The sequence below is a fragment of the Hyperolius riggenbachi genome, chromosome 12 (genome assembly GCF_040937935.1).
Source record: "Hyperolius riggenbachi isolate aHypRig1 chromosome 12, aHypRig1.pri, whole genome shotgun sequence".
NCBI lineage: Eukaryota > Metazoa > Chordata > Amphibia > Anura > Hyperoliidae > Hyperolius > Hyperolius riggenbachi.
In genome coordinates, this window is record NC_090657.1 from 159,980,764 (window position 1) to 159,994,539 (window position 13,776).

Below are 13,776 nucleotides of genomic sequence, written 5' to 3' on the forward strand. Positions count from 1 at the left end.
AGTGTACCAGCCCGCAGCCCATCCTTAGCTTCCTGGTGCCCAAAGCCATGGCCTATGTGGTCTTGCCTGAAATCTGGCCATGCGTGCTTGGGTTCTGGAGCTGGTCAGGAGCAGGGTGGGAGCATCTGGCTGCTGAGTCATGGGTGGCATTATTCATCAACTTTTGCTGAAAACACAAAACACTAGTTCACACAACAATCAGGGGTCACAGAATGTGCCACAGACCGGGACCTCTAAACCACCTTGCGATACCTAGAGCGAGATACAGGTGAGCCCTGGACCTCTCACTACCAGGGTAATCACCCACGCTGCCTCTAAACTGAATACTGATTGCAAAACACATGTGCTTACAAGCACAGCAGGCTGGTCTGTAGAGGGATAGTGGGAGGAGAGACTGGCAGCTGCAGCAGTCAGTACTGTACAGTGATTTCTGGAGCTAGCAAACCTAGCACTGCCATATTTCAGGCTTCCTATGCGCCGTGTGTGTCGCTGCTCACCACTGCCAAGTAAGGCCTGTTTTATTTTGCTGCAGTGTTTGTCTTTTGTGTGTTTGGGAAGCCCTGACTCTATCCATGATGCTAATACACCAAAAAGCGAGCATAACAAAAAAACATATCCGGGCCTAAATCCAAAGCTAAGCCAAACCCATATGTGGGGGATACGTATAGAGAATTTGGATACCTAATCGATATAACAATGCAAGCTAAGTTCAAAGGATGAACCAGAATTCCCATAAGTATGTCACAATAAACTGCATAAATGGACAGCATGCTGCTACTTCACAGAATTGAATTACTTCATTAAACTCTTTACAAACAAGGCATGGCCACAGTGACCACAAGTCTGGGTATAGACATATTATATGGGCAAGACTCAAATACTGATTTTATATAACAAAAAGTATTAATATATTACAATCAGTATAAGGTGACTAGTGCTAAACTACATGTATGGTAACATGTAGCATAGATGACAATCACAAAAGCAATCACATATTGATATATCATTGATAGTATTATCGATAAATATCACATAGAAGTAAGAACAACTGGGTCAATAAATAGTGAACAAAGTGCTTAGTGCAATAAATATATACTGGAGCGGTCACAATGCATATAGAAATGTGAAGGTGCTAGTGCACAAGAGCAAATGAATGTGATGATGCACCACAAGACGAAGAGACATACCATTAAATACAAGCGATGATCCGTGGTGCATCTGCGATTTCCCAAAAGGGGACTGGCTTCATGCAGCATAGGGAAATTGCAAGAAAATAGCATAATACTGCTTTTGTATGTGATGTGCTCCCATTGGCTTAACCATAGATTCAAACGCAGGAAGACTGCAGCCTGTGGAGTGCTTGCATTTAGGTTAAAATTGCATCATTTTAATTCGCTGCAGTGGGAATGGCGCACTGCACTGACATTGATAATTGCTAGGGATGGTTGGAAATGCCAATTTCCCATTCTGTGGAAATTCCGCTTTCCGCCAATGCCGAATCCCGCTACCTCTTTATACCGAGTCAGTATTCTGCGGTATAATGACGGTATTCCGCTTTCTCCCTTCCACCGATTTCCACCAAATTCTGTGGTATTTATAACCAGTCATAAGACTCTGATATTTCCCAGTGTTTTTGAGTCTTCTGATTGGCTTAAAATTACTGAATATCGCTATTGTGGATTTCCGCCAAAATTTCCAACTTAAAGGGACACTTAAGCCAGGAATAAAAAATTAGTTTTACTTTCCTGGGGCATCTACCAGCTCCCTCCAGCCGTCCCGTGCCCTCGAAGTCACTCACGGAAACCTCCGGTCCTCTGCCGCCAGCTAGTTTTATTTTCGCTGACGTCCTTGCCACGTGTATTTTTCTTTACGTTTCCATCTGCAATAGTGTCCTGTGCCTGTGCAGGATGCTATTGAGGACGGGAACATGAAGAAGGATACGCGTGGCCTCTCTGTGCGGGAATGTCAGCGAAAACGAAACTAGCTAGTGGCAGGGGACCGGAGGCTCCATGAGTGACTGTGAGAACACGGGACGGCTTCAGGGGGCTGGTAGAAGCCCCAGGCAAGTACAACTGCTTTTTTTGTTCCTGGCTTAAGTGTCCCTTCAATGTGCTTACCGCACTACAAATCCTGATTCTCTGATTGACTTATTCATTCCGAGTCTTCTGATTGGCTTCAAATGACTGAATATCGGAAATGCAGATTGTCCGCAGAAATTTCTGGATATTGGTCAGTGGGAAAGGGCTCTTTGTACCATCATATTGAGCAAAGTTGCATATGGTATAGAACAGGGGTGCCCATTAGCTAGAACATGATCTAAGGTAGATTACAAAAGGACTTCTTGGTAGATCCCGTACCGCCCATCTAAGTGACATAGGCGCCCTACTCCTTCTCTATGACTTGGGTGCACTTAGTGCAATATGCTGTCCTTGCACAGCAGTGTAGAGGATTATGATGTTGCAAGGTGGGGAGCCATACATATAGAAACGTTTCTGCTGAGTACACTTTTGACTAGGGATAGCAATGCTTAGGAGAAGTCACAGAGAAGCATGTGATCAATTTGATCAGCTGATAGATTTGTAGGGCTCTGATTTGCTGTGGTGACTTCCTGGTTTAACACATGAGCCTTACAAATCTGTCAGCTGATCAGACTGATCACATGTTTCTCTGTGAGTTCTCCTGAGCATTGCCATCCCTACGGGTGGATACTGAGCATGATATTGTCTATTTGGTTAAGCACTGTTCTATTTGGCTTACTGAGGTGAACTCTGCATCTAACTGACTGGCAGCAGATAATACCTAGCAGATCATTTTCAATTCGTAATTTTGGAAGTAGCTCGCAAGCTGAAAAAGTGTGAGCACCTCTGGTATAGAACTATAAGCTAAAGGTGAAGGGACTGTCTCAGGTCTCAGGGTGATGTCATTAATGTGATGACACCACATGCACTGCTAGAGCAAGATTATCCACCAGGCAACCTAGGCAGGTGATTGGGGCCTAGTGGGTGTCAAGGGGCCCACCTACCACCTTCTTTGACCTCTCTCCACTTCAGTCTACTAAAAACACCACAAGTGGGCCCCAAATCTGCTACCTTGGCTAGGGCCCCATTACATCCTAATGCATCTCTGTGCACCATGTACAAATGAGAGAGAATTTATGAGAGAACTTGGAAGTCAGAATTCCCTGCAGTGAGATGACGATGCAGATGAGAAATGGCAATGTTCTGTATTCCTGCTGTGACAGCCTCTTACTAACGGCGCTATGGAGTTCTATGGGATAGAACAGGAGGATCTGTGTATAAGTGCAGCTGACTCTTTCAGTCTGCAATCAGAGTCCAGCTGGGAGGTTGGGACGCCTGTGGAGAATCAGCGTAGGAGGACACAAGCCAAGGCAAAGAGAAGATTAATTATAATCAGTACTGAGGGATGGGCAGATTGCTGGTGGCCAGTTACTGAGGCAGTCATTCAGCTAACACCTGCAAGTTTTGTGTAACCAAGTTACCAGACACCACTGTGTGAGCAGTACAGTGCGTCCCCTACTTACAAACAGGTGCTCTTCCTAGATGACGTTTGTAAATCCAGCATGCATTGTACATATTGGGCCATGTGGATATATGGTTTACTTTCAGGCCAGTCTGGATAGGAAAATACAGGGGCAGTTATTCTATGAAGCAACATGAATCACGTGCTTCAGGGCGTCAACAATTAGAGTGCGGCAAGACGCAGCTCCACTGCCCAAATGTCCCCCTCCTCACACTCCTCGTCTCCCCGTCCCTAGATGCAAGGCGCCACCTTACTCACCTGCTCTGTTCCAGCGATGGAATCTCCATCCCCCGTCCAGTGTCCTGTGTCCATGGCTACAGAGGTGCCTCATGACCTGTTACATGCTGCCGGGTCATTTGAGGCGCCGCTATGGTCATAGAGGAAGCAGGGCTTGACGTGTGGCTGGTGATCCCATCGCTAATCTGCTGAGTGCAGGTGAGTAGCGCCAGTGCAGCACATACCCAACATCCAAGAGATCAGATGCTGCAGGCCAGCAGGGAGGAGGTGCTGTCTTGGAAGATGCAGAGGGAGGTAAGCATAGTGCCAGTGCCTACAATGCACAGCCCGATGTGTCTCTCCTCCCCGGTCCGGCTTCACACACACATGGAGGGGGGAGCCCTCACAATGTATTGCTTCAGGCAGCAAAAAGTCTAGGACCGGCCCTGGGGGCATACTGCACAAACCATGTTTTTTCGTTGTTTTTAAAGTGTACCTGGGGCGCAAACTGTCTCAGGTACAATACTTACCTGGGCTCGGTCTCTCGTCGTGTCCCCCGGTGGCTCCTGTCCCCTGGTTAAGCCCCAGGTAAGTATGGAACTTGATGCTTCTTTCATTTCAGGTTCCTCAGTAGAGGGATCCTCCAGAGGCTTCTGTGAGTTTTTTTGAAGTAGCCCTAAGTGTGAACTCTTACTTCCTGTTCCTGATGCACCACAGGAAGTTGCAGGAGATGGATGAGGAGTACATGAAATATTACTTTGTATACTAGATTGTAGCTCTTCTTTGGTACATAGTGGGGTTGCTGAAAGGACAGGAAATTAGTAGTTGTGTAGTTTACACATTGCCTGTTTTTTTGTTTGTTTGTTACAAGAAAAAAACAAACAAAAACATATATACAGTACTATGCAATAATTTTAGGCAGGTGTGAAAAGTGCTGTAAACAAAGAATATTTTCAGAAATATAAATAATGATTATGATTTTTTATTGTTGTCAATTTACAAAATGCAAAGTGAGCGAACAAAAGTAAAATCTAAATCAAATCAATACTGCATCAGCAAGGGCTCTCCTAGACAAAGCAGACTGCGGTTTCAAGATGTGCTGTTCAATCTCCTTTAACCTCCTTAGCGGTAACCCCGTGTGTGACACGGGGTAAGCCGCCGGAGGGTGCCGCTCAGGCCCTGCTGGGCCGATTTAAATAATTTTTTTTTTGCTGGACGCAGCTAGCACTTTGCTAGCTGCGCCAGCACCCCGATCGCCGCCGCGCGCCCGATCGCCGCAATCCGGTGCGGCGCGCGGCCCCCCCGACCCCTGCGCTGCCTGGCCAATCAGTGCCAGGCAGCGCCAAGGGGTGGATCGGGTCTCCCAATGACGTCCCGACGTCGCTGACGTCGGTGACGTCATCCCGCCCCGTCGCCATGGCGACGGGGGAAGCCCTCCAGGAAATCCCGTTCTTTGAACGGGATTTCCTGATCGCCTATCGCCGGAGGCGATCGGCGGGGCTGGGGGGATGCCGCTGAGCAGCGGCTATCATGTAGCGAGCCCTGGGCTCGCTACATGATTTTAAAAAAAAAAAAAAAAACTGCTGCGCTGCCCCCTGGCGGTATTTTTCATACCGCCAAGGGGGTTAAAGGGAAACTGTAGGGGGGTCGGGGGAAAATGAGTTGAACTTACCCGGGGCTTCTAATGATCCCCCGCAGGCATCCTGTGACCGCGCATCCACTCACCGATGCTCCGGCCCCGCCTCTGGTTCACTTTTGGAGTTTCAGACTTTAAAGTCTGAAAACCACTGCGCCTGCGTTGCCGTGTTCTCGATCCCGCTGATGTCACCAGGGGCGTTCTGCGCAGGCCCAGTATGGTCTGTGACTGCACAGTACGCTCCTGGTGACATCAGTGGGATTGAGGACACGGCAACGCAGGCGCAATGGTTTTCAGACTTTAAAGTCTGGAATTCCAGAAGTGAACCGGAGGCGTGGCCGCAGCATCGGTGAGTGGATGCGTGGGCACAAGCAGGGCCGTGCAGAGGGTCCTTAAGTGGGGGGTGCTCAAATTTTAAAAAGGGGCCTGGCAATGCCTTCCCCCGCATGCCCCCCCCCCTGCCCGTTTCTGGCTAGAGGGGTATTGATTGTCATGCTGCTGAATGCAGATGCTGGGTGCCATGTGGATTCTGGGTGGGAGTACAGAGTGCCATGTGGGTTCTGGCTATGGTTGGGTATCGAGTGTCATGCGGGTGTTGATTGCAAGAACTTAGTGCCATGTAAGATCTGGGTGCATGTACTGGATGTCATGTGGGTGCTCGGTGCAGGTACCGGGTGTGACATGGGTGCGAATACTTGGCGACATGGCTGTTCTGGGTGCTGGCTATGGGTAGGCTTTGGGCATCACATGGGTTTTGAATGCAGGTACTTTGGGTGCGGGTACTGGTTAAGTGGATACTTGGTGCAGATAGTAGGGGCCATGTGGAAGCTGTGTGCAGGTGTGAGTACTGGGTGCAATTTTAGGCCTGGGTGCAGGTACTTGGTGGCATGTGAGTGTGAGTACTAGGTGCCAGCTATGAGGGGAAGGGGTGGATGCTGGGAAAAGTAGAGGTCAGTGTGGGTGCTGCAGGAAGGGGCAGGGCCATGCAGAGGATCCTCAAGGGTGTGGTGCTCAAATTTGAAATCGATAAATTGTGTATGTAATAACCCCTCTCCAGAAAGCATAAGGCAGTCTTAACCCTCCCCCCCCCCCACCACCACCACCACCACCACCATCACCACCACCATATGGGTTCGGACCAAGCATGGGTACTGGGTGCTGGCCATGGACGGGTACTAGGAGTATATAATGGCTTTGGAACTTGGTGATGTGTGAGTACTGTGCCGTGTGGGTGTTGATTATGGGGGTATGTGGGTCTTAGGTGCAAATACTGAGAGCCAAGTGGGTACTGGAAGTGAGTACATGGTGACATATGGGTGATGGGTGCTGGCTAGTGGGGTATTTGTTGTCATGTGGGTGCTAAAGGCCGATGCTGGGTGCCATGTGGGTTCTGGGTGCTGGCACAGGGTGTCGTGGATTCTGGCTGTATGGGTATGTATCAACCATCATGTAGGTGTTGATTGCAGGTACTCAGTCCCTTTTGAATTCTGGGTGCAAGTACTGGATGTCATAAGTGAGTGCTTGGTGTGGGTGCTGGGCACCAAGTGGAGGCTTAGTGCAACTGGAACTACTGCATATGAAACATGTGGGTGTTGGGTGCAGGTACTGGGTATAACATAGGTGCAAATACTTGGTGCCATGCCTGCACTGGGTGCTAGCTCTGGGTGGGTGTTGTGTGTCACATTGGTTCTGAGTGCAGGTACTTCGGGTACTAGTACTGGTTATGTGAGTGGGTGCCATGTGGAGGCTGTGTGCAGGTGTGAGTAGTGAGTGACATGTCAGTGCTCGGTGCAAGTACTGTGCCATGTAGGTGTGAGTACTGGGTGCCAGCTATAGGGTGAAGGGGTGCAGGTATTGGGTGTCATGTGGCTGTTTGATGCAAGTAGTAAGTGCCATATTGAGGCCGGATGGGAGTATTGGGTGCAGGGTGCTTGGTGCAAGTACTGGGTGCTTGCTATAGTGGGGGTTACTGGTTGAGTGTAATGAGGGTGCTTAATATTGGTGGGATTGCTGTGGGTGCAGGGGGTGGGAGGTCACTGTGGGTACTGCTATGAATGGCATAGTTGCTGCTAGGGGAGGTCGAGGTCAGTGGGGTTGCTGGGGGAAGGGTAGGTCACTGTGGGTGCTGCGGGGAGCAGTAACTGTGGGTGCTGTGGAAAGTAGAGGTCAGTATGGGTGCTGGAGGAAAGGGAGGTCACTGTGGGTCCTTTGGGGGAGATCACTGTGGATCTCGGGAGGTAGAGGTCAGTGTGGGTGCTGGGGGAAGGGTAGGCCACTGTGGGTGCTGAGAGAAGTCAGTGTGGTTACTGGAGGAGGGAGTGGATGCTGGGTGTTGAGAGAAGCCACTGTGGGCACTGGCAATGGGAGAGGTCACTGTAGGTGCTGCTTTTGGGATGGGAGGTCCCTGTGGGTGCTGCAGGGGACAGGAGGGTAGCCACTGGGGGAGGAAAAAATCACTGTGGGTGCTGGGGGAGGGATAGGTCAGTGTGGATGCTGGGGTAGGCAGGATCACTGCTAGAGCTGAGGAGGGAGAGGTCACTGTGGGTGCTGGGGGAGGGAGAGGTCATTGTGGGTGCTGGGGGAGGGAGAGATCACTATGGGTCCTAGGTGGAGGGAGAGATCACTGTGGGTGCTAGGTGGAGGGAGAGGTCACTGTGGGTGCTGGGGGAGGGAGAGGTCACTGTGGGTGCTGGAGGAGGGAGAGGTCACTGTGGGTGCTGGGGAGGGAGAGGTCACTGTGGGTGCTGGGGAGGGAGAGGTCACTGTGGGTGCTGGGGAGGGAGAGGTCACTGTGGGTGCTAGGGGGAGGGAGAGGTCACTGTGGGTGCTAGGTGGAGGGAGAGGTCACTGTGGGTGCTGGGTAAGAGAGAGGTCACTGTGGGTCCCAGGGGGAGGGAGAGGTCACTGTGGGTGCTAGGGGGAGGGAGAGGTCACTGTGGGTGCTGGGGGGGGGAGAGGTCATTGTGGGTGCTGGGGGAGGGAGAGATCACTATGGGTCCTAGGTGGAGGGAGAGATCACTGTGGGTGCTAGGTGGAGGGAGAGGTCACTGTGGGTGCTGGGGGAGGGAGAGGTCACTGTGGGTGCTGGAGGAGGGAGAGGTCACTGTGGGTGCTGGGGAGGGAGAGGTCACTGTGGGTGCTGGGGAGGGAGAGGTCACTGTGGGTGCTAGGGGGAGGGAGAGGTCACTGTGGGTGCTAGGTGGAGGGAGAGGTCACTGTGGGTGCTGGGTAAGAGAGAGGTCACTGTGGGTCCTAGGGGGAGGGAGAGGTCACTGTGGGTGCTAGGGGGAGGGAGAGGTCACTGTGGGTGCTAGGTGGAGGGAGAGGTCACTGTGGGTGCTGGGTAAGAGAGAGGTCACTGTGGGTCCCAGGTGGAGGGAGAGGTCACTGTGGGTGCTAGGGGGAGGGAGAGGTCACTGTGGGTGCTAGGTGGAGGGAGAGGTCACTGTGGGTGCTGGGTAAGAGAGAGGTCACTGTGGGTGCTAGGTGGAGGGAGAGGTCACTATGGGTGCTGGGTAAGAGAGAGGTCACTGTGGGTGCTAGGTGGAGGGAGAGGTCACTGTGAGTGCTTGGGGAGGGAGTGGTCATTGGGTACTAGGTGGAGGGAGAGGTCACTATGGGTCCCAGCACCCATAGTGACCCCCAGTGGAGGTAGAGGTCAGTATGGGTCCTAGGTGGAGGGAGAGGTCAGCATGCCACACTAGGATTCCTGTCTGGGCCTCTTCACTTGAAAGTGTCCCGGTCGGGGGCGGAGCTTCCCGCGGGTGGGCGGGGCTTATCGCGATCGGGGGCGGAGCTTATTTTGCGCGGCGAGAGGAGCCTTTTTTGAAGATTTTAAAAAGGGGGGTGCCTGGGCACCAGTGGCGTAGCTAAGGAGCTGGGGGCCCCGATGCAAGTTTTACAATGGGGCCCCCCCAAGCACTCTATACATAACAATCGATACGGCGCACCAAAACCTGCCAATGGCAACTACAGTGTCAGAGGTGCAAGAAGGGGATGGGGAACAGCTTGTTAAGGATTACCACTATTCAAAGTATCTATAGAAGTGATTATTATGAGCACAGGACCAATAGAGAGCTAAAACTGTAGTTGTGGGAGGGCCCTTCGGGCCCCTCTGGCCCAAGGGCCCCGATGCGGTCGCTACCTCTGCAACCCCTATTGCTACGCCCCTGCTGGGCACCCAGAGCACCCCCCTGTGCACGTGCCTGGGCACAAGATGTCTGCGGGGGACCGTTAGAATCCCCGTGTAAGTTTAACTCATTTTTCCCCGACCCCCCTACAGTATCCCTTTAAAGAAGCTTGTATATGCAGTGATCGGGCAAGAAGGACACATCAAGCTAATTTAGCGGTATACTGCGGTTTGATTGTGCATGTATGATTCCAGTCCTCTATTACCGGTTTTCGGGAGAGGGGTGGCACGAACAGCGGGGTGGTAATCAGATACTCACATTGCTGCATGTACTTTTTTCTTCCTCTTGTGCCTGTGTTCCATCTCATAGTAACAGCGCCCACCATTCCGGTAATGTGAGTATCTGAATACCCCCGTGCTGTTTGTGCACCCGCCGCTGCTATGCCTAGCTAATTGCACTGTGGACAACTATTCCTGGCTACCTACACTGAGGGCACCTATTACTGGCTACCTATACTGGGGCACCTATTTCTGGTTACCTATACTTGTGGAACTTATCCCTAACTAGATATACTGGAGGCACCTACACCTGGCTATCATACAGGGGGTAAGGAAGTAGAGCACTGTAAAAACAGCACTGGAGAATTGGTACGCAGCCGGTGCTGTCAAAAGACGGAGCACAAATTACTATAAAAACACTGTAACTCGGCCGCCAGCAATAGCTGGAAGCCGAATTGCATCTTTCCCCACTATCTATGGCGACCTGGAAGGGGAATAGTAATTCATGCTGCTGGGACTTGTGCAGGAGCAGGGTGAGCCATTTTTCGGCTTTACCCTGCACCCAAATCTCCCTGCGGCTTAAAGTGAACCTCCAGACTAAAAATCTACTCAGCAGCACTGAAAAGGCTTGGTGTTTCTTTAACAGTTTTACAGCATCAGAACTTCGCTTTTCTTACCCAAGCCTCAATTTTAGCTGCACAGAAGAAAACTGCAGTTTTCCCCTGATGCTGAGCATGATGGGATTTCCAATGTTGTTGTTCTCCTTCTGCTGTTTCGGAGCAATTTTTTTTTTTTTTTAAATAAATTTTGAATTTGAGATTTGACGCCTAGCGTGTGCAGCTGGGAGGGGTGATCAGGACACACAGAAGAGGTGACACAGAGACCCCAATATAGTGTAGTATGTACTAATAATTGGGTAATGATAAGAGTACAAGTATATGTACTTGCAAACCAGGGTTACCTCCAAGGCAACCACTGTATAGGCAGGTGAGGAGATTAACTTGTCCCCACTCAGGATTAAGAAGTAGCTCTCTGGAGATAGGAAAAAAGGGAGTATCCACCAGGGGTGGATACAAGAACTGCATTGTAAACAGAGGCGCCAGAAATATAAAATAAGTTAAAATAGTTAAAAATGCTTGGAAGGCAGTGGTGGACTTACATTAAAGAAAACCTGAACTGAAAATTAAAAGTCAAAATAAGCAAACACAAGTCATACTTACCTTCCATGTAGTCTACTCCTCGGTGTCTTTCTCCTGTCCCGCGTCCTGTTTGTTCATTGTGATCAAGGGAATTTTCCGTCCTCCATTTTGATAATGTCCATTACCCCATAACAGTTTTCTGGTCAGCACACAGTTAAACTGTAACATCACCCACTTGAGCCATAGGGAAACATGGACATTACCTGGTACATCAGTTTTCCTCCCAGCTATAACAGCAACTGATATTTTACTGACAGCTTCTGAGAGGAATTGGTGGCAAGGTAACTATGTAATGTTCATTTGAAGTTACCTCATGTGTTTATTTTAAATATTTTTACTCAGTACAGGTTCTCTTTCAGTATTACCATTATACATCACAGGAATAATTTATAAAGCTATAAATATGCAATATATGAAAAAAAATTTATGACCATAAACAGTGTATGGTTCTGATGCACCCCCTTCTGTCTCTGGTTTTCAGTTGTGCGCTCATTGCCTGAAGAACAGGTGCGTAACTAGGCCCCACCGGGCCCCCCTGCAGAATTTCAGAGCGGGCCCCCCCCCCCCCTCCCTGGGGCCCGCTCGTGGCCGTTTTGTGGGGGCTGGAGGGGTGGCAGCATAAGGGGAAAGCCTTGGCCACAGGTGGCAGAGAGAGGGGAAGTTCCCCCCCTCTCCCTCACCTTGGGGCTCTCCCCGGAAGGTATGTATCTGCCCGCTGCCCACTAGCTGGAGGGGAGCGCAGAGGGGAAAGCCCCAAGGTAAGGGAGAGAGGGAGGGACTTCCCCTCTCCCCGCCGACTGTGGCCAACGCTTTTCCCTCATGCTGCCACCCCTCCAGCCCCCACAAAACGGCCCCCACAAATAAATCTTGTGCCCCCTCAAGCAGGTGGGGTAGCAGCTGAGAGTGAAGAGGGAGTGATGAGCACAGCAGTGGGGAAGGGGGGATGTCTGTGCGCCGCTACTCTGGTCTAGACTAGACCAGAGTAGTGGCGCACAGATCTCTGTCCCGCGCTGGGAAGAGAGGAAGTGTTCTGCCGCCGCCAGCCGCTTATATCTGGAGGGGGGAGCGAGAGAGGGGAAGCCCTAAGGTGAGGGAAGGGGGGGAGACATCCCCCCTGCCCCATCGCTGTGCTCATCATTCCCTCTTCTCTCTGCTGCCACCTCACCTGGGGACATCTATGCACCTGACTATATTGGGCCCTGGGGACACGGTAAGTCCTGGTTACATATACTGTGGACACCGATAGACCTGGCTACATATACTGGGGACACCTATACACCTGGCTACATATACTGGGGACACCTATACACCTGACTACATATACTGGGGACACCTATAGACCTGGCTACCTATACTGGGGACAACTATACAGTACACCTGACTACATATACTAGGGACAGCTATACGCCTGGCTACTGTAAGAATGTATACGTTGGTTGCTTTTGGCAACAACATTACACCTTTGTTCGGCACCATATCACAGAAAGTGTGATAACTCGACTCTCATCACAGCAACAGCATGGGAGATAGAACTTCTTAGCAGGTGCGTAGCTGGGGGGGTCGGGGTAGGACAAGTGCCCCCGGGCGCTGGGTCCCCAAGGGTGCCCAGCTGAGCTGCAGTGTTTTTTTTGTTTTTGTTTTTTTGGGGGGGGGGAGCAGCGCAGAGAAGAGGGAGAGCTGTGAGCAGCGGTAGGGAAGGGGGGCCATCTCCCCCTCCTTCCCTCACCTTAGGGTGCTCTCCCTCCCTCGCTGTCCCCTCCTTTAATGTCCGGGTGTCTGGCGCAGCGGGCGGAACTCACCTCCGTCTCGCTTCATCCAACTCTGTGCCAGGACAATCACATCCACATGCAATAAAAGAGAAGACAATACATAGCGTAAACCTGCAACTACTAGTTGCTCTAGGACAGAACCCACCACCACCAGAGTAATCAAGGTGTGTGGATGCCAGAGACCACCTCAGACCAGCACCAGTGCCAGGACTCCCCCTCCTGCTGTTAAATCGTACCTCCGGAGATTTGGGAGGCTAGCGCGGTGAGTGCGGACCAGGGGCGTAGCAATAGGGGTTGCAGAGGTTGCGACCGCATCAGGGCCCTTGGGCCAGAGGGGCCCCGAAGGGACCTCACTCAACTACATTATTAGCTCTCTGTTGATCCTGTGCTTATAATAATCACTTAAGGAAAAAAAAATAATAATAATAATAATCACTTCTATAGATACTTTGAATAGTGCTAATCATTAACAAACTGTTCCCCATTCCCTTCTTACACCTCTGACACTGTAGCTGCCATTGGCAGGTTTTGGTGCGCCGTATCAATTGTTATGTATAGAGTGCTTGGGGGGCCCCAATGTAAAACACGTATTGGGGCCCACAGCTCTTTAGCTACGCCACTGGTGCGGACACAGAGGGGGGTCCTGGCACTGTTGCTGGTCTGAGGTGGTCTCTGGCATCCACACACCTTGATTACTCTGGTGGTGGTGGGTTCTGTCCTAGAGCAACTAGTAGTTGCAGGTTTACGCTATGTATTGTCTTCTCTTTTATTGCATGTGGATGTGATTGTCCTGGCACAGAGTTGGATGAACAGTTTACTACTCCTGCAAGTGGAGCCCTGTGGAGATTTATGAACTACAGAACTGTGAGACTGTAACCCTTTGTGTCCTGGAGACATATGAGCGCGTTTTTATTTTATTATCACCTGGCTACATATACTGGGCACATATACTCCTGACTATATATACTGGGCACATATTATACCCCTGGCTACATATACTGGGCACAT

At 50.8% G+C, this 13,776-nt stretch overlaps 1 protein-coding gene across 29 annotated transcripts in view; it reads left to right on the forward strand.

Annotated features, from left to right (window-relative positions):
• The window catches only part of GATA5 (GATA binding protein 5), a 2,064,317-nt gene that overhangs the window by 280,323 nt on the left and 1,770,218 nt on the right, over nucleotides 1-13,776 (forward strand). The gene's annotated exons all lie outside the window — the stretch shown is intronic.